Here is a 21955-nt window from a genome sequence, read left to right on the forward strand (position 1 = left end):
ATCTTTAGGAAGGAAACTATTACCTTTAAACGGAACTAGTCAATAAAAGATTGAATTATTACCTTCTAACCGTGTCGCAATATTTTGCGCTACAAATCAAACCCATAAAAAAAGGTTGGATTATGATGAAACCCTTCTTCACGTTCTTTAAATCATAAAAGGACATGCCTTGTAAAAATATCAGAAATGATAAAGGGAAAATGGTTGCTAATAAAAGCTTTTATAACACTATAGGACTGACGAAATTGACTCTGATGGTTTGGCCATAAGGAGTTATTAATGATTTTAAGAACTATAAATCACCATCACGGGCTATATATTTCAAATCATTTTCTACTTTAAAAAGATAACTTACAAGATCTTAATTTTTAGAAGAATTTGTCTTTTGATCGTGAGGGGTAATTTGGGGAAAAGGGTAAAGCTAGTTGCAGCATGGGTTGTAATTAATGAAGCACTTTTTGCTGCGAGGCGAGATTTCATTGTAACATCTCTATTAAACGTAAAATAAGATTTTTCAACTTGACATAATAATGTCAGTGGCTACCCATGGGTAAAGGTTTGTGGAGGCCCCGATAATTCCCTATATGAATTTTAATATTTTTAATAATGTCGGTATTTTTCCCTAATAATTTATAAATTATTTAAATGGAAAACATGCCGTATGCGAAATAAAAGAGAGCAGCGTAATCACTTTTGTTCTATCAGTCAGATTTTAAAAATCAGAAATATGTTTAGACGATAATACTGACGAAATAATATTAGCGACATAATGTTCAGAAACACGAATGTTTCTGTTTCTAAATAAATTTACCTTTCATTTGACGGAGCTGAATTCGAAATGTCCAAATTAAGAAAAAAAAAATCTAAATATAATTTTTTTTTTAAAAATCAAAATTCGTAGAGGCCTCTACCCTCGCTATCTTGGATTTTACTCAAAATTTTTAATTTGTGTTTTACTGATATTTTTTATTGTACTTAATTGAACTTGTACTTAACAAAATTTAGATGATATAGTATTATTGGACAAAACACTTCCTCTCAAAAAAGGTAGAAAGTAAAAGGGATTATACGTTGGATTAGAAGAAATAGCGCTTGAGTCTTTAGAACTTCTATGAATTTTTCCTTAAAACTTTAAAGCAATAAAATTTTGAGATTTATGGTTTTGAGTAAGTAAAGCAATGCGCTTCTCAGTTTATAGATTTTTAAATATCTTAATTGTATTACAGTTTAAACAGAGGGAGAAAGATTTGGATGAGGCTAAAAAAAATTTATGAATTGCATAAAAACAAAGATTCTTATCAAAAATCTTACAAGCAGGCAACTGTTTTTGATTTAACTGCGTATCAAAAACTGTTGATGGCAGAATTGTATTGTCTGAATTTTGTCACAAAAAGTGACTAGAGAATCTAAAATTCAGCACTCTTTGTATTTTTACATGCATCGAAAGATACTGCCAAATAGAGTAAACTTCCATCATCAGTTTATTTGAGAAAATTAAATAAAGGGTACTCAAAACACATTTAGAATTTTACCTCCTCGTCTTCACCCCTTCGACAGCAGACTACGGTTATAAGAGGAAGGGCCTCTTAAAATCTAATCATTAGATCAACATAGGGCAGGGATAGCCTGATTCGTAGGGCGCTGGGCCAATGTCCGAGAGTTTGTGGGTTCGAACCCCACCAACCGAAGGCTCCCTGTGTATTAAAATGGTGACTGACGCACGTTAAATCTGTTGAGTCCCAAAGTCCTCCATGTTCCCATAGCAAATCAAAACCTCTGGGTGTACTGAATTGGAGATGGATCGTTCTCTGATTCAGATCAAAATTACGATCTGTGGATGAATGAATGGATGTATGAATGGGTCACACCCTATAAACTGGTGTAACGTATGGGTGAGGCAGAAGTCGAATTCTTGGCCATAGATGGCGCCACTGGAAAACAAGAACAATCGCACCCCTCTGCCTAATCAGGCATACGCCAACATTAGATCAACATTTTATTACGCTGCTCTGTTTTTTATTTTGCGCACTGTATCCGTTTGAATAGTATGCACTTAATGCACGCAATTCAGATACTACGTTAGAAGTAGTTTTACTATAAAGTATATATTTGTGTATACTAAATAGTCGCGCCATTAAAATATATTTTTAAATTCCGTGACATCATTGAAGTCAAAACTATGCACGCAGTGGAGGTGGGATAGTGGTCGTAGTGGAGGTCCTTTCCCAACCGAACTCAACAGTCGAAGAGGTGGAGACGAGTAGGGAAGATTCTATATATGCTTTTAATCCTTTCTATTTAATTTTCACAAATTAACTGGTGCTAGATATTTATTCTATTTGGCAGTATCTTTCGATATATGCAAAATACGAAGCAGCCATCCAATCACAATTTGAGATATAAAATTATGCCAGTGCAATTCTGCAACCAACAGTTTTTGATAATTAATTAAGTAGAAAACAGTTGCCTGCTTTTAGATTTCTGAAAAGTGTCTCTGCTTTTATGCAATTAACGTAGAAAGAAATTTATAACGTTAATCCTAATCAAGTTTTCCTCAGTTTAAACTGTAATAGAGTTAAATTTTAAAAAAAAGAAGAAAAAAACTGAGGAACTTGTAGTTTTTAATTGGTTTTTCAAAACTACAAATCGCGCGATTCAATTGTTTTAAAAATTATCAAGCGGTATTTCTCCTTATATAATAAAACGACTTCTTTATATCTTCAAAGGTATTGTGCTGTCTAATTATTACTGTATCATCAAAATTTTATCATATACAAAATAAATATCAAGAAAAAACAAATTAAAAATTTAACCTAAAATCCATGCTCCTGAAGCAAAGAAAAAACAAAAATGTTATCAAACTTGACGAATCACACGACCAAAAACAAAGCAAACAAAATGATAAGAAAGATTTTGACTGAAGGAAATTAGGAGTTTTTGGAAGGATAAATTATCAGAAATATCTTCAAATTTCCTCCAGTCATTAAAATTGCTTATGTTTTTAATAGTGTCATCCTCCATTGTGAAATCACCAGATTTTTGATAGCGTATTTAGTTTTTTTCCCTCTTTTGAATATTAATCTTCCCCAGATAATGTGTTTATATATTTATTATTATTTTTTTAAATTTTATATTTTGACAAGAAATTTAAAATCGATTATGAAATATTTTGCATAAAATAAAAGTTAACAGGAGAATGTTTCTGTTTTTAATTATCTCTTTGTGCTTGAAATCAAACGAAATCTTAGAGAGTTAATAACTATACTTACGGTTTTTTACTTTTTTTTTGGTACCCTATAAGAATCTTTTATAAAAAACTTTTTTACACGAAAGTTTTTTATGAATGTCTCTCTTTTTTTTTGCTTATCTTCAGGATCTTGAAAAATAGCTGTTCTACCTATTAATTGGATGATTATTGCACAATAAGCATTTTCGATAAGATAAGCAGTGTGGTTATAACATGCATATAAGTTTAAATAATATCATCATTCTTCTATTACTTAAATGACCAATAAAGTATATTTGTATGAATGGTACTAAATACAAACATGGCCGGTCTCTTTTTTTTTAATAACATCAACATCGCAGTTAACCACCCCTTTCCACACCGCCCCTTCTAAGTAGAGGTCAACATTAGGATGAAAACTAAGAATCAAATTACAGCACGTTGTACTACCCGAACAATAATTACAATAATCATAAGTTTAGCTTTCATATGCGCTACACATATCGAATAGAACTGCGTCACGCAGATCAGAAAATACAACGGGGGGGGGGGATTGAAGGAGAGAAAAAAAGAAAAGGAGATAAATTGGAGCTTGAATTAGAAAAAGAAAAGATGATATAAATGTATTAGAAAATAAAAAGAAAAAGTCCGATAAGTAGAAATCAGCCTTACAGAGGGCTACGATAATTGCTTTTGGACCCTTCCTGGTTTCGTTGACCTTGGCCACGTGATTTAGGTATTTAGTATACGGGTATCTGGTTATTAGGATTTCATCATAATCAAAATAATAACCATAATCATAAAATAAAAAGAATAACTCACCAGAATTTTTAGTTGAGCGGTTTGCTTTTATCTCACGCGTCCAACATGTTAATATTTAAAAAAACAATTTAAGTAATTGAAGTTCATTTGGAATGTCATATGTCCGAAAATTCAGGCAAAAGGTAATTTTTTTCGATTTTTTAATACCGTTTAAAAATCTTTGTCCATTAAAATTCCTAGTTAATTTCCTATATTTGAAAGGAAAAAAAAAACATCCAAATCTCATATGTTAACGGGAGTACACGTACATTTTTTTAGTAGCATCATAGTAGTATTTGCACCATAAACTCTATCAGAAACAGGTAACCGTAAATTTTAAAGCGAGCATCTTTCTGAAAGGAGCTGCTCATATTTTTACTTTTAGATTCAAATTTGATTTAATTCCACTCAAATTTTATTCAGATATTACGCATTTTTATTTTTAGCTTTTCTTTTGCGTTAACTCACTATTTTTGTCTGCCCTTGTTTTGGAACGCTATATTAAATCTATTATAACTCCAAAAACATTTGCCCTAGAGCAGGGATGGGGAAACTACGGCCCGGGGGCCAACTGTGGCCCGCCGGAGGATTTTATCCGGCCCGCGGATAGAATTTTTATTTGCCGATCAGCGGCAAATATAAACAATATACATCCATTTTATTGTTGACTATGTTTAAAATTATTTCTGTTTTTCCTTTTTTAACAAAGTACTGATGACATTTTTACTTTCTCTATTTTTGTTCTACAAAACATAAATTGATGGAAATAGTTAGCACAGACAGCTTCTATTGGTAAAATGTTGAAAGCAGAAGTTCTTTATAGAATAGCCGTAGATTGGCTCCAACTTGCGTTTGTCTTTCTTGAGGAGCTGACTTATGGAATCTAATATAGGTAAATTGTACTTCACATTTGGCAGACTGCGCATTTTACGCTCCAAAGAGCGGACAATCTAACAATCATCTGAAGCAGTTGTTTCTAAATATGCCTAAGTTTGACAAATCATTACCAAAAGCTAGTTTCCAAAATTTAAAATTTCACGCCCAGAAAATCAATGCTATGTTAGCTTAATCTTATATACGTGAACTAGAGTTTTCAATTATGAACCTTAGAAAAAATTATTTCAGAAGTAGACTAACAGAAAAGGATTTAGCCTTGTTCCTTAAAATAAGCACATCTCACTTCGAACCTTAATATAAGGAACTTTTAGAAATGAAATCGCAATTTCCTTCATCCCACTAAATATTTAAATTAAAACTTGTATATCGCTTTTTTTTCTTTCTTAAATTTTGAAGATCTTACTTGGCCCACCAAACATTTTTTTTTCTTGATTTTTGGCCCTCGACCAAAGAAGTTCGCCCATCCCTGCCCTAGAGGGTCTAGAGATTTGGATGCCGACTGTAAGGAGTCATTTTAAACCTTATCCAAAAAATCATTTAAAAATGTGTATTTCTCAGTTCATGAGGGATGTCCGAAAAAAAGAATTTTTTGTGTTAGTTTAGCATCAGCCATTCTTGTAAACTAATCTGTAGACGATTCTGTTTGGAAGTTTATTGCACATTCTTTAACGTTTTATTATATTTTACAAGCTCGTTTATCAACGTGAATAGAGAGTGGTTATGTCAACGAATTAGTATTCCAAGTTTTTTTAAATCACGTATTTATTTCGTTTATAGTTGTGATTTTCAAACGCTTTTTTACAAAATTAAATAATTTAAAATTAGAGCTGTAATTGAAGAAAAAAAAATAGCCGATGTAGCATAAAGCAAAGTTAATAGATATTGATTCGTTTAGGGGAACCGAATAAAAAATGCCTTACTATTAGCATCGCCAATGTTGCTTAATTAATGTTAGTAATTAATACTGTTGATATTACGCTAATTTGTGCTTTTTTTTAATATGTACTTAATGTACTAATACAGGTACTACTGCAAGCATTGCAGCAATAGTTTTTTTTAATTTATTTTTTTTATTGTCCACCGAAAGAGAGAAAATTTGTGAATGAGGAAAATTTTGACTAGCAGTGTTCCTCGAGCAACAGCATTGTGTCAAATGATTTTCACTACACTTTTTTATTTTGATGGGATGAATTTTTAAAAAAAGTGTTTTGTTTTATCTAATAACATAAAGTCACCGGGAAGGGCAATAAATATTGTATATAGAAAATGATAATATTTTAGCTTTAATAATTTTGCCCGTGTATGTCTTTCAGTTCTAAGCTTTATTTTAAAGCTTTGATCAGAGCTGCGGAGTCGTTTGTTGCAATGTTCGAATCCAGCTCCTACTCCTGATTTTCCAGAGATCTCGACTCCGACTTATATTCAATTAAAATTTTCTCGAGATCCCGAGAAAATATTAATTGCTCCTGCACCATCTTTTATCAACTTACTTATAACGTTACTTAATTAAAATTTAAATTTTTTACTACTTTGAATTTATTCTCGATCGTGTTTTATGTTCCTAACGGTAGGGGGCTTGAATTGAATTTTTTTTCCCTTTCCTTTTCTTGCTTTTCTTTTAATTTTTCTTTTCTCGTTCACATCATCTTTTGACTTACTTTCTAACAAAATTATTTACTTTCGATTTCGAAAAGTTCGTTAGCAATTATCAAAATGTTTAAATTCCTTAAAGACGTATCACGTTGAATTCAATGAATTAATTCATTAAGGAGCAAGGATTGGAAAAAATAAATAGTCGCGTTCCGCTATGACGTCAGTGGAGGTCAGCTAGACGTCCTGTTGAATAAAAAAAATAATAAAATGAATATGAAAATCGAATGATGGTGTCGCAGGATCCAATGAAATCGTTGACAGTGCACGTCTTACGCTTTAAATGCATCAACCAGCCTATCAGAAATGGACCTTTTCATATGCCAATGGACCTTTTCATATGCGAACTACAAATCTCTATATAACATGAAAAAAGAATGGTGTAACACAGTCGGTGTATTTTATTAATCCGGAAAATTACTTCGTAGGATCCAGTTTTTCCGCATTAATTTCCATATGCTATTGATTGTTATCAGGATAAAATTAATAAAAGCCATAAAGGTATCGTCTTCCTATAAAATATTTTTGTATCCCTGATATAAAAGTATTTACCTGTAATATTTATTTTTTATGATTTTTCTCGGCTATAATTATGTTTTTGAAATTGATTGTTTTCTGAATCAAGAGTTTAAACCTAAAAGAGTTGCTTCGTTACTACAGTATAATTTAATATTACTTTAATATAGATATTTAAGATAAGCTGATTTAAATCGGCGTCTAAATTTATTAACCGTTTTTGCAATTATTATTTTTGGCGCAAATTGCTTTAATGGAGTATTATTTCGGTTAAAGTTAAAAATACAACTAAGGAGATTCGTTAAATAATTATAAGATTCGATCAGCTTCTGTAAAATGCAACTGCATTTAATATATCGGCCTGCTTTTTGAACGAAAATATAAAATTGGGGTTGCGCACTTAAATTTGTCATAAAAATATACCTCTAATTTTGAATGTTATTTTAAAAAATTATTCCAAGGGGAAATCATGCATATTAGGTGAAAATTAATATTGAAATGAGAAAAAAGTTAAATACACTGGCCAAAATCTGGTGATTTCACATTGGAAGAAGGTAATATTAAAAACATTTTGATTTTTAATGTTGGAAAAACTTGAAGATGTTTTTGATAATTTCCTTTCAATACCTCTTAATTTCCTTCTGCCATAATTTTTCATTTATTATTATTACTATTATTATTTATAGTTGTTATAATGTTCCTTTCTTCAACAAATTTTAAGGAAAGTGGATGAAAAATCGGAAGTTTTGATCATATTAGCAAATTTGAATAACAAAAATGACATTAAAGTTGAACACCTCTTAAATGGTTATACTACTTTTAACTTACTTATAAAAGTATGCGATGTTAAACTCAATAGTATATTTTTGCTAAGGCTAGGGTACTCAAAATGGGAAAAAAGTAGTTTTCAGGCACTTTTATCAACAATAGACTAAAAAAAAACAATATATATTTTCTTAGGTGTTTAAATTTGAATAAATAAATAATATTATATAAATAATAACAAATAAAAAAATATTTGGTAAGGAACTGATGTCAATGATTGTTTTAAGGTTACAAAAACAATAAAGTTTCTGTACAAGCAGAAATATACTTTTTTTTATTTAACGAAAAAGATTGTATCGATTCAAAATGGTAGGTTTTTTTGCAAATAGCTTGTTAGCATATGGGAAAAGAAAGCAATAATAAATATTACCTGTCACGGTAAAGCTACATTACTTGTAAAAAATACAAAATATTTATAAATTAACAACGAAACATAACTTTGAAAAATCAATATTTGTGTTTTGTTTTCAAAATAAAATAAATATTTGGGATTGAGAATGAAAAGAGAAAAAAGAGTATAAAGATGCTTTTGTTCTGACTCAGAACTTTGCCGTAAGAACTAAAAAGGTTATTTTCAAGAACATTAAAGCGAAACGCATCACTGATAAAGTTCAAACATATTTATACAATTTATAAGGGTTAGGTTTGTAAGCAAATTTTTTACATTTCTATTTAGCGTACTTTCTGTATTTATCTTTTCCGTTGAGGAAGCTTGCTTTGTCAAATCGAAGTCTTACAAATGTATGTATATTTTAAACTGAAAAGTGGATAAAATAAAAACTTAGATTTGATTGATTTTATTTAATTTTACAGCCATTGTTGAACAACCGACCCAATTTCGGTTTAGAACTAACAATGTTCAACTCCGTGGCCGTGTAATTTTGAATCCAATATCAAATGACAAGGTCAAGTATTACGAATCAAGTATTACATGAATCAAGTATTACGAGAAGTTTTGCTCTTACCGATATACGTTTTGATCAAATGATCGGATCTTCACGTCTTTGGACTCATTCTTAATGGTTCGCAAGGGTGAACTTAAATATGCTAATTAATTAATACAGACGATGTTTTAAATAAAGAAATCAGAAAAAACGCACTTTCTCTGAATCAATATAGGGGAGAGGGGGGCACATGTGAACAAATTTTTTTATTTCTTCATTTTTCAAAAAATATCATCAATTTTTCATAGTAAAGAAGTTCATATGTTTAAATAGTCTTTTCTTTGTCTTATGGAATTTTTTGAGATTTTTTAATAAAATATTTCTTTACTTTATAATATTTTAGAAAAATGACTTCAATTGTTCACATGTGCCCCTATTGGGGGCACTTGTGAACATGCCTGGGGCACATATGAACAAGATTAAAAACGCAAAGCAATCATCATATTTCAAAGAAAAAAAATCTTTAATATAACAGATATAGATACGCATTATACTGAGGGGGTTGTAGCTTACTATTCGAATTTAAATTGTACAACAGTACTGTCAATAAGAAAATAATTTTTCAGCTGTACAATAATTTTTCCGTTATTGGGTTTTTCGCAACTTCATGTTCCACGGGAGTTGTAATGGGCCTATTTCTTTCTTCTCTAATACTCTTTCATGCTTTTTTTTCTTTTCTTCTATGTCTTCTTTTGTAGCTTTGAAAATTCTATTTCTCAGGTGTATCAGTCAATATGCGTGATGCGCGATCAATCATTTAATAAAAAAAAGTCATTTTTAATTAAAAATTAATAAATTAATTATGGAAAATTAAATGATAATAATTTTAAATGCATACACATTTTTTAAATTTATAATATCATGAGGATAATAATCTTAATACTATGTAGGGGCACTTGTGAACTGTTCACATCTGCCCCAGATGTTTTGTTCACAAGTGCCCCATCATCATTCTTAAACCTAAATTGAAAAATAAAGAATTTTTAATTGAGTAAAAAAAAAGAATAATTGTCATAAACTTACCTGAATATTCATATAATAGTCTGCAATAGTTAATTTTAGTTTGTTAGTTGATTTGTATTATTATAATCAATTTGTATTAATTATTATAACCAAATTAATCCCTTAAACTAACCCCTTAATGTTAATTTTAACGTGTTTCGCCATTTCTCGAGAAATTTTTAAACGAATTCAAAAACTTTTGCACACAATTACAAAATTTGCTTATTCCAAAATCAATTCCAAGCTAAAAATAATTTTAAATGAATATTTATAATTTTTCATTTTAATTTTTAATATTAGTCGAAATTTTTTTTGAATTGTTCGGTAAACAATTTTTTACATCATATTAAGGAATATAATTTTGCATGGGAAAATACAAAATTTGAGTGAAATCGGTAAAATAGTTGCTGAGAAATCTAGTTCTAAAATATGACATTTTTGAAATGGAAGATCCGTATTTTATTTGGCGTACTGTGCATCAAACCTGTTCGCAAGGAATAGAAATGTAATAGTATCCAACGAGTAGTAAAGTAACAATAAATGATTCTAAGTGACAATTGAAATAACAATTATAAGCTGAAATATCTTTATATCTTATTCAATAAAATTTCCTACCATTTTAATTCTAAAAATGAAATCTTCTAGAAAACGTGAAAAAAATTAACAGCTAAGATATAAGTCACTGCTTTAACGTTCGTAGTGATAAAAAAAAAGAAAAGAAACAAAAAGAATGTTTTTTTTTGTTGCTAAAAAGGGTGAATTTCGCTTAGTATGATTTCAATAAGCCAGAACTCAAATACTTAATTATAAGACTTTATGCAACGATTCTTACCACGCATTTACCTTAGTAAAGGGTAAAATATTTAATTTGCGACGAGTAATATTCAGACTTTTTTAAACGACTTTTTAAAGTTATAAACACGAAATTACATTAGAAATACAGGATATACACATAAAAAGAATCACATGGCGCAATTAAATAGTTATAATTTTATTATTATGATTTATGTCTTTCAGTAAAATAACAAAAACTATAATAATGCTATTGTGGTTCACAATGAAGTCATCTGAAGCGAGTTAGCGTCCTTTTCTTGCTGTACAACTTTGTCAAACTTTCAGCCTTACAATCATGTAAAAAGTTTCCCTTTAAAAAGCAAATGAGAAAACTTGGATGCTTTATGTAAACGGATAATCTGTGATGACGGAAAATAAAATAAAAAAATTGGTATCACTCGCTTAATTAGGGGCATGGAGCGAAATTAAAATACAAAAATACAATAGTTCTCAATATTACAAGTTTACTAAAAGTTGACCGTTAAGTTTAACATACATTATGGACTAATACATTTAAAGCACTTATTCAAATTATTCTAATTCAAATAAGCTCTTCTTCAAATTATTCTAATTCAAATTAGCTCTTATACAAGTTATTTTAATTCAAATTAGCTCTTATTTAAATTATTCTAATTCAAATCAGGTTTCATTCAAATTATTCGAATTCGAATCAGTTCTTATACAAATTATTCTTTCAACTTCAGTTGAATGATTTATAGTTTCATGCTAATAATTTTTCATTCAGAGTAGAGACCCACGCTTGGAGAGGAAGAAGAGTTTCGTGACATCGTGACAGTTTGTGACAAGGGGGATGGGGGGGGGTTAACAAGAAGTGAAACATCCCACAGTTTGGTTAAGATAAAAATATTTAAAATCAACATATTAAATATTTTAATATTATTTTAATGAGGAAAAAGTATTTTCAAAACTATAAGAATATGGTAAAATTTACCGTGTTCTGGCTCTATAAGAACACTAAAAACTGCAGTCATTTTTACCGAAGTGCATTGGTAATGGTTTAGGTAAACTTAACAATAAAATATGGTTTTATAATATGTGATAAAATTTGGTTAAGGTGGTAAAATTTCGTAATTTTGTCATGAAACCTTAGCATAGCATTAAAACCATTGATTCAATTAAATGTACGGTACAGTTTCGTATTTTTTACTAAATATGTGGCAATAAAAACTTTAATTTTGAAAACTGCTGTCACTATATTTTGCTACTTGATTAAAAAATTTTATTCGCTTAGGAGGTTTTATTTTAAGCAAGCAATATCGTAGTAATGAGAACGTAAATTTATAGACAAATATTTCCATAACAAAGGCAAATGAGATCTTTTTTCTTACATGTTATTTATTATTATTTAAATTTACAGGTCATTTGGACAGACTGGAAAGAGGAAAAAACTTTTATTAGATACTCTTTGTATTAAAAGAAAAAATTACGAGTGGCATTAGGGATTTACTTCTTGTCAACCAGACAATTTATTTCCAAATAAATACAGAAAATCTGAAAAAACAAATGAATAAAATAAAAGCTAGAATGAAAACAGGTTCTAATTCCTTCCGTTAGATTTAGGGAAAAAAAGGGTCAATTTCATTTAACCATAATTAAAACTTTATTTAATCTAATAAATTTCAGCAAAGTGATATCACAAAAAAGATTTTCAAACTGATTGCGTTTTAAAGTTAGAAAGCAATAAATAAATTAAAAGTATAAAATAATCAAAGGCAAACACGCATCCTTCATTTTAAGAATTACACAAAGCAAACATAGGATAAAAATTATCGCTTTATAATAAAAATTAAATAATTTCCTACCTATTTAAAGTAGGTACTACAAAGGAAGTTCACGTAAACTAGTTGTGATTCATTCCGTTGATGGTATAGAAAGTAAAACAAATGGGTAAAATTGATGTAAGCGGAATCAAAATAAAATAGCTTAATACGAAACAAATGAATACAAGCTATATCTAATTCATTTCGTTGGCATGTACGGACAAAACAAACATAAATTAAGAGAACAGGTTCAAAATAAGAAAATAATAAGTAATAAACTTACATCATAATTTATTGTTGTTAGGAAATTAGCACGATGGAATTACACACAATGATTCCATACAAAGAAATGATATAAATTAATACAAGCAAGACAATTTAAAACGTGTCTGTTGTTGTTATTGCTGCTGCTAATATTGCAATAGCTCGAGTGATATTTCTTTTCAGGTGGTATTCTTACTGTTTACTTCAAAGAATCACGCCCCACCCTAACCAAACCCCATTCCTCATGGTTATTTGAATAGACAGGTGAAAAAAGGGAAGTAGTTTGGAATAGTTTGAATAGCCTTTTCTAGTTAATGGATATCTTTGTCGGCATAATTGGCGCCTACCTCAACACTAGTCATGGTCATAAATTTGCAATAGTGAGATCTAAAGAATGTGGAGGCAATGTAAATGTTAGAGATAGACTTACAAATGTAATTACAAACAAAGGTATCAGTGGCTAATGTTCGGACACAAAAATATTGGATGGTTTCATAGCGTAATATTTGATGGTCAAATCGAAATAAATTATTGAATGTCTGAAGAGTTCGAGTGAAAAGTCCAAAATTACCAAAAACATGTCACGTCAACGTAGCAATTAAACGACCTCAAATGTATAATGGTACGAATTGTTATATACGATAAGATTTTAATTGTGTGAAAACTTGATGAAATGATGATTTTTTGCAAATAAAATGCTATTTTCATAACTGCTGAGAGTTTTCAACAGTTACTCATAACTGTTAGGTCAAGCTTATCCTATCTAAGACTAACGCTATCTATGATTATTCTTAAAATGGCTCAAAACGACACTATGGAGAAAGGCCACAGTTTTGCAAAAATGAAAACCGTGGGTGGTTTAATTTTTTAATATTTAAAAACTGACTCCAATGCTGCATTATCTGGGCTCCTAAAAATTTGCAAAAACTGAGAATAAGGCACTGATTTTGATAATTTTCATCTAGGTGGAAAAATGTCGCCAAATTGGTGAACTTTTAAAAAAATTTCATAACTTTTAAAATAAAGTTACATGTTCGTTCTAAAGCCCAGATAATTCTTCTCGTCAAGATGATGTATATAGTTTATAATCATTGTTTTGTTTTGAGTGTAAGGCACTTAACCTGTGGCTTTTTTTATTTTTTAAGTGACAGAGCTTTAAAGAACCATTACATTCACTAAACAATATCTGTATTGTTAACTATCTTATGTCATATTCTGAATCACAAGATTTAAAAATGGGGATGTTCTATGGTGAATGAAAGAAACAGGATCTATATAAACAATTAATGAAAAATTAACAAAAAATTCTGCGTTTATTAAAAAGTATTTAATGTGAAAAAATAATTAATAGAGTTGACTGATAAATGTAATTTTTTCATAGTAAAGACCCCCATTTAGTGGCCGTTTAATTTTTACATAAGCATGTTTTTGGCAATCTTCTCCCTCTGGTCAGTATAAATAAGCAAGTTAAAAGCCAACTCAGACAAACATAATATCTCCACTATTTTGTGCCTGAACTATAAAAAAAAGTTAAAAATAAGCGTATTTTTTGTTTTTTTCTTTCTCGTGGGAAGCATATAAAAAAACCTTTCTTTTGAAACATTTATTTTACCTCAAATGTGATTAATTTAGAAAAGGCAAATAAATAAGTAGCATGCCTTATATAGCAATTGGATAATTGGATAAAAAAAATCAATATTTTTCATAAAATTTTCATTATAACAAAAATTAAAATTAGTATAATTATAAAACTTATAATAAAATGCTGTTCAAACAATAAGCAAGCATTCAACGGAAAGAGGGGGTTGTGATTTGCTTATTTTTGCTAGCAATTAGGAATGAGGGGTATAAGCAAGGCTTACGTAAGACATTAAAATTCCCATACTGTCAAAATTGTCTTAAAAACAAAATAAGTAAATTAAATAAAGCAAAGTAAAGCATTCTCGCAATCGTTGTAGTTCTTAATTTTGTGACCAATCGCATGATTGTGGCAATGTGGTTAGCGAGGCGAACCGGCCGCCTTTACTTTCTGGACAAGCTGGTACCCATCGATCTGAAGAAGGATGGCCTTCCACCCGCCACTGGAGATCGAATCTCAGATCTTCACAATGACAGTTAACCACTGACTTAACCACTGAGCCATCACGACTCGAGCAAAATAAATGAAACAACAAAAAAAAATTCACTTGGAAGAATAAAAGTTAAATCCAAGAAATTTTTTTTTTTATTTTTTTTATTTCCAATGAGCTGCATTATCGGTCTTGCCGATGAGCAGACCTAGTGCGTTCTCCAGAGGTGGTATCCACTCTTTCAGGACCAAATCCAAGAAAATAAAAATTGGGAAAAGAACTCTAAGAAGAGTTTTATAGGTCAAGAGTTTTGAACACTTAAAAAACAACTCAAAAGTTTCCTAAAGAATATTCAACGCAAATTTTGTAAAATGAATTAAAACGTTTCATGCAAATTCACATTAATTTTTTGAATTTAATTTAAAAATTAATACAGAAAAAGTCAAAATTAAAGCGAAAACCGGGTTTGGGGTGTTTAAGACTTAACTTACAAAAGCATGAGAATGTGTTTTTTGATAAGAAGAGACTATCAAAATTTGCCAGACATATGGTCCCTAATTTCTTAATATTTGAATGACCCTTAATTTTTAATGTTTATAATTAATTATATTTATTACAGATATATTTATTATTTCATAGATATTAGCTTCACATAATTTTTAATGTTTATAATTAATTAAATTTATTACAGATAACTTTACAATTTATTTCATCGATTCTAAATTTACATAATTTTTAACGATCGCTCATATTAAAATCTGAAATTGGGCACAGTAGGCTTTGGCTCTCTATGAGCTGTCGCGCCACTGAAACAAAAACAAAACATATTAAAATATCAAATTTAATTAGTGCTTTCTTTTACCAAATGAATTTTCCAAGTACTGTTGCAGCCTTTCTTTTACTGAATACACCATCAGGTCACTTATGTTTTTACGATTTCTTTTAAAATCCCAAAGATTCAAAAAGGCCGCCTTTTTTTCAAAAAAAAAAAAAAAAAAAAGAACTTTTTAAACAGTATATACAAACATCATCATTGTAGGCGAAAATATTTTGGCAATAAATGAATAGATTTTAAGGCCATTTCAACTCTTATTTATTCAACTTTTGCTGGAGGAATTTTTGTCGGAAAAACTCAAAGCCAAATGCATTTCATGGAAGGCATTTGCAGGCCCGATTTAGAACCAACAACCATTTCAGGAAAGGTCTGTGAAAACCCATAAACAGGTGTCTTGTCAGAGGAATGACAATGACTAGAATTGAGACGCCAAACAGGTAGGACGGAGTAAGTATAATGGATTCTAAGTTGGAAAAATTAAATGTTTAGTTACACCTATTGAGAAGACTACAATAAAAGCCATGATAAATTGTTGTTCTCAGACATGTTTGAGAACTTGGAAACTGAAAGAATAGTTTCTTCGAAAGCTGTAAAGAGATCAATCGAACCGACTTAGCTATTGCTTGAGTATCTGCAACCTCAAAAATTAAAATCTAGGGTAATGTTATAAGAATAAAACTTAACGTAGTTTATGTTTATTTTAGTGAGATTTATGCCTAATACTTTTGAATCATCTGTAATTTATAGTTTTCTCCTTTTATGGTCGATTCAACGATAAAATTTAGTTGCCAGATCTTGATTTGAAAACCAAGATCTAGTGCAATGCTATTTTAATAATAAACATTCACGTTTATTTTAGAGAGATTTAAGCTTGGGATATAAATAGTTTCGAATTATGTGCATTTTAGTTTCACATTTTAGAATACTTCTGAATCATCTGTAATTGATGTTTTTCTTGTTTTTTGGTCGATTCAAAGAATAAACCGTTAAAAGTTTTTAGAGCCATATTGTCGGACAAAATTAGTATAACTTTAATATGGTGCTAAGTACATCCATATTAACTAAACTACCAGAATATGGTAACATTTACCGTGTTTCTGTCGCTATGGAATACTAGAAAGTTCGGTACTTTATACTAAAGCGCTTCAGTAATAATTTTGGTCAAATTAACAATAAAATATAGTTTTGTAAAATGCGATAAAATTTGGTAATTTTGTCATGATTAGAGTATGGCCTAAAAATAATTTATTCCGTAAAATTTACTTTTCTGTTATGTATTTTATACTAAGTGCGTGGTAACAACAGAATTTTGAAACCAGATCAAAACAGCAGAATTTTCGGTAGAACATTACCATATGAACGGTTCAAAAAATATATATATTTTGGTTTTATTTCCAGAATTAGTTTTTTTTCTTCTTTTACTTTTTTACCAGATATGTCGTTACCATTCAGTACTGTAATTTCAATAGAATTTTTTTTTCTCCGGGTGCAATAATATGGTTAAACTTGGACGGAAAGGTGCCTCAGTTGAATAATCAATAAGGTGGTTGTAAATTTAAACCGCATGATTATTTCATTTGATTTTACGTTTCAACATTGAACTAATTCTTTTAAAGAGTTCAGTTAAAAAATCTAAATGCATCAAGATGTGGAAGTAAGATTTTCTCTTTCTGCAAACGGCGCATTTCACTTTCCAAATTTTTTTTTTGTGCGTGAATAAACTAAGTTTGACAATTAGGCTGTAAAATGTTTCAATATGAAGTGACAGATACCTGGTGGCTCAGGGGATAGAGCGCTCACCTCCTATTGAAGTGATCTGGATTCAAATTCCAGCAATGGCTGGTTAATACGAATTCCGCATTAGGCTCTCACTGACAAGAGTGCTGACGAAAAATGTCCTCAGTGGTAGACGGATCATGGGTTAGAGTCCCCTTGCCGTGAGGCTAACCCTGATTTTTGTTTATTTTCCTCTCGGAGTAACGCGAATGTGGGTTAATACCATTAAAAAAGGGCTCCACGAAGACATATTTCTCCCACTACTTGATCCAGGAGTTCCCTTGTCTTCTTGATTTTGACAAAAATTACAAAGCTCCGGAGGAGAACATTGTTAGTCGTAAACTCAATATTGGATCGGTTATAAAATAAAATCAATATTTAGGTGCAGTAGAAAATAGAAATAACTTTTGAATTCCTCCTACACTCAGAATTAAAGAACTTTACATCATCTTGGAGGAGGTGGAGTAAAAAACAGCAAGATGGAAAATATGAATGACTTTTTTAAAGAAATAAATGTTCAATCCAGTAAAATAATTTTAGAAATTTATATAAATTAGAACAATATTAACACTTTTTATAATTATATTAAAACATCAAATAACGATTTTTAAACACCCAACATTTTATTGAAATACTAAACAAAAATTATTTTTAATTAATTTCATATTTCGAAATTGATTAATTAGATTTATTTTACTACTACTTCAGACTATACATTTTTTCCCTATCCAATTCATTTCTCGAATGCAAAAACTCGCATTAAAAACCTCATTTCGCGATTGAAGCTGTGAGGCAGACAACTACTCCAGAAAAAACCTACCGCCGCTGATGAGAGGATAAGGAAAAGAAAATCCTTTATTTTCCCGCCATTAGCAGTTCATCGGCAGCAACTTGGGCCCACCCCCATAATACCACACGAAATGATGATAATGGTAATAACAATAGATGTATCTAAATAATAATATAAGCTATGAAACAACGTCTTTCTGTAGTGATCGTTTCAGCTTTTTCGTCATTAGGAAGTCTTCAAAAATGGAAATCTTTTTGCCTTAGAACGTGCGAAAACTGTCATTTAGCCACGAATGGTTGTTTCGAAAAGTCCATATCCATTTAGACTGTATTATACAGTTCAAATATTTTGATCTATTATCGCTAGATCTGATCGCTTTTTCTTTCAATGCAAAAAATCTTGTTTACTTTAGCCTTAGTTTATTTATTTTTTTTCCCGGTTGACATTGAATAAAACGCGTGTTTCTGTGAACAATAGAATGAAGTAGCGCATTAGGAACTTAACAGTGTAAAGTAGTTTCTGTGAAAGTGCTTAAATAAATGACTTTTTTCCTTTGGAATTCAATTCTTGATTAAAAATATTTATTTTTTTCTTTTTCGAACAGGTATGCATTAAATGTTATCTACGAGGTGAAAAAGAACTTATCTGATCATAATTTAATGAAATCAAGTTTATAATGTGATTCTTTCTTCATGAACGTGCAAAATCAGTCATTTAGCGAAGAATAGTCATTTTAAAAAGCTCATATTTTATTTAATTCAGAGAATAGATAATATAGTTCAAATATTTTATTTATTATCGGTCAATCTGATTGTTTTTTCGTATACCGAAAAGAAATCTTGTTTACTACAGGCATTTATTATTATTATTATTTTTTTGGTTGACTTTGCACGTGTGTTTTTGTGAACAATAGAATAATGTAGCGCATTATTTCACATTAGGGACTTTCAATATAAAGCAATTTTTGCGAAAGGACTTAGTTAAATGACTTTTTGGCTTTCCATTTTTGATTAAAAGACTTTTTCCTTTGAAAAAACATATTGTAAAGGCTGTTATCTATTAGGTGAATAACAAATTATCTGATCGAAGTTTTAAAAAAAAATCAAGATTATAAAGATTAGTTTTATTTTTTAAGATCAAAATCAAATAATTGATAATTGTTATTTTAATGTAAAATATCTCTCTCCTGTATATTTAGTGCTTATTTTCTTATAACTTACAGTCATTAAGAGAGTTTTTTTTCTTTATTTTTAATATGGATGAAGTTTTGGACAAATTTTAATTAACTTCTAACCGGATGTCTAATAAAATACTCGATGGAATTTATTAAAAGCAAATATTTTCTTAAATATGTTTAGAGTAAATATATATTTTGTTTCATTGATAAAACAATAATAAATTTAAAAAAAAATGAAAAATGTTATTTTTATTTGTAACTTATTCTTTTATCAATGAAACAGTTTTAGATTTGAATTTATTGTATGTTGTGTCCAGTTGAACAAGGTTCTGGTCATTCATACTCCACGATTTGATATTGATTGAAAAATAAATTACTGCAAAATTACGTTTATATGTTGCATAAGGAAGTTACGAACAAAATATTAAAATGAGTAAAATCTGGAAAAAGTCAAATGTACCACTGATAGATTTTAGATTATATTTTTAGTTTAGGTTTTCTTCATATTTTCTGTACTTAATAAACTTTTGATACAGAATTATTGGACAGCACAATGCCTCTTAAAAAGAGTAAACACTTCAAAGGTTGCTTTATCGGAGTACTACTTCTAAAAAAATTTTCCTGAAATTTTTAAAACAAAAATAGGATGCAATTTGAGAATTGTGGTTGTAAGAAAAATATTTAAAACTACACATTTCTCAGTTTTTATATTTTTTTGAAATCTAAGTTTATTACAGTTCAAATTGATGAAAACCGATGTGGGTGTCTCTAAATTTTTCTTAATTTTTTTTTCCATCGTTAATAGCACGAAAACAAAGATTCAAAAATTCTTATTAAAAATTTAAGGACAAGCCACTGCATACTATTTAACTACTTATCAAACACTGTTTATTGCAGAATTGCATTGACGTAATTTTGTCACAAAAAATTAATAAAGAATCTAAAATACCGCACGCTTTGGTCGGCGGGGCAGTACTTTACATGCATCGAAACATACTACAAAATATAGTAAACATCGATAATTAGTTAACGAAGATTAAAAGCATATTTAGAATTTTTTCTACCCGTCTCCACCCTTTCGACAACTGAGTTCGGAATATGCCTTTAATTTATGTCATGAATAAACTTTAAAAATACGCACTGATGTAGAAAAAAAAAAAAAAAAAAAAAAAAAAAAAACACCAGCATTTTTATATTTTATTACGATATTGTAAAATTATGTAAATGTTTGAAAAACCATGGAAAAAATGCGTCACATTTCGATGCATCAGCCACAAATAGTTAATAATTATTTTAACAAATTTAAATATTCCAGCACTTTTTTTTTCTTCTGAAAATGTAACGCATCACACAATAAACAAAAGATAATTTTTGCCACATATTTTAGGCATTGGATATATTGATTTGTTATTTGAGTGACTGAATATAAATAAGTCGTTCCGAAAATCGATATTTGACAAAATATTAAATTATGATAAAAACAGGCTTAGAAATGCTTCTGAAGTATCATATTCATGAAATCTCACTTAAATATTATATTCACAACGCTTCATGTGCAGAGTTTCTTTCTCTCTGCACTTTTGTAATGTTTTTAAATATATTTAGGGAGGGCCATTACAATTCAACTTGCATATTAAATCATATAATATTTAAACAACTTATTCAAAGACCGTTTCTCACATCTCTTAGGCAAGCAGGTTCACTTTAAACATTTTATCACAATAATAATTTGTAAGAAATAACTTGGTAAGTCTTATGGCAAGCTTATAGCTTCAGTATTTTGAGGGATCTTAAAAAATTTGATTTAAACCGTACGATATACATTATAAGGAAAAAATATTTGTGAATAAGGGTATCAGAATATCTAATCAGAATTCCAAACAAAAATTTAATTTTTAAGAAAAAAACTACTCAAATTAATTATGAATTAATATTTAAGAGAAAGTGTATGTTAAAATACATTTTATGTAAAAGATAATTAAGTAAGAGTGATTGTGCAAAATATTTAATTAACAGTCGCCATAGGGTCCGAAAAAATAAATAGTTTAAAAACTCAAATCAGGAATACGGGAACAAAATTGAAATGAAGAGATTAAATTAAAAAAATAAAAATGTAGTTTGGGGAAGAAAAGTTTAAAAAACAAACATGGGTTCGAAAACAAAAATGCACATCTGGGAAACAAAGTTAATAAAATAAAATGTAATTTTAAAAACTACATTTTAAACCGGAGAAACAAAGTGACAAATTACATTTCTGTCACCGAGAGTAAAGTTACATCAGAAGTTAAGGCATCTTTTAAAGCAATTAAAAGAAGAAATAAAAGCAATGCTCATTCAGATGTGTCATGAATTTAATGTTATTTACATTTATTTACAGCTGGACAAAAATGCAAATTATTAAAAAAATAAATAAAAAAGAAATAAAATACTGAAAAATAAATAGAAAAATAAGGGTTTCATAAAATAAAATAGATTTAGTAAAATATTCAAAGCAGTTGAAATTTGCAATTGATTTAATTAAGCGGATAAAATGAGTTCTATTACACCTCAATGGTCAATTAAATTTGA

The 21955-nt window shown here is 29.3% G+C and overlaps 1 protein-coding gene across 3 annotated transcripts in view; it reads right to left on the reverse strand.

The window, feature by feature from the left end:
* The window catches only part of LOC107452006 (transcription factor AP-2-alpha), a 165964-nt gene that overhangs the window by 139389 nt on the left and 4620 nt on the right, over nucleotides 1–21955 (reverse strand). The window contains exon 1 of one of the 3 annotated variants that reach the window (XM_087158561.1): nucleotides 12760–12908. The exons of the other annotated variants lie outside the window; for them this stretch is intronic. The gene's annotated coding sequence lies outside the window, so the exon portion shown is untranslated. Of the gene's footprint in view, nucleotides 1–12759; nucleotides 12909–21955 lie in introns of those variants that run through there. 3 annotated transcript variants of the gene reach the window in all.

Source organism: Parasteatoda tepidariorum, chromosome 1 (assembly GCF_982258835.1).
Source record: "Parasteatoda tepidariorum strain Cologne lab strain chromosome 1, Ptep-v5.0, whole genome shotgun sequence".
In the NCBI taxonomy this organism is placed as follows: Eukaryota; Metazoa; Arthropoda; class Arachnida; order Araneae; family Theridiidae; genus Parasteatoda; species Parasteatoda tepidariorum.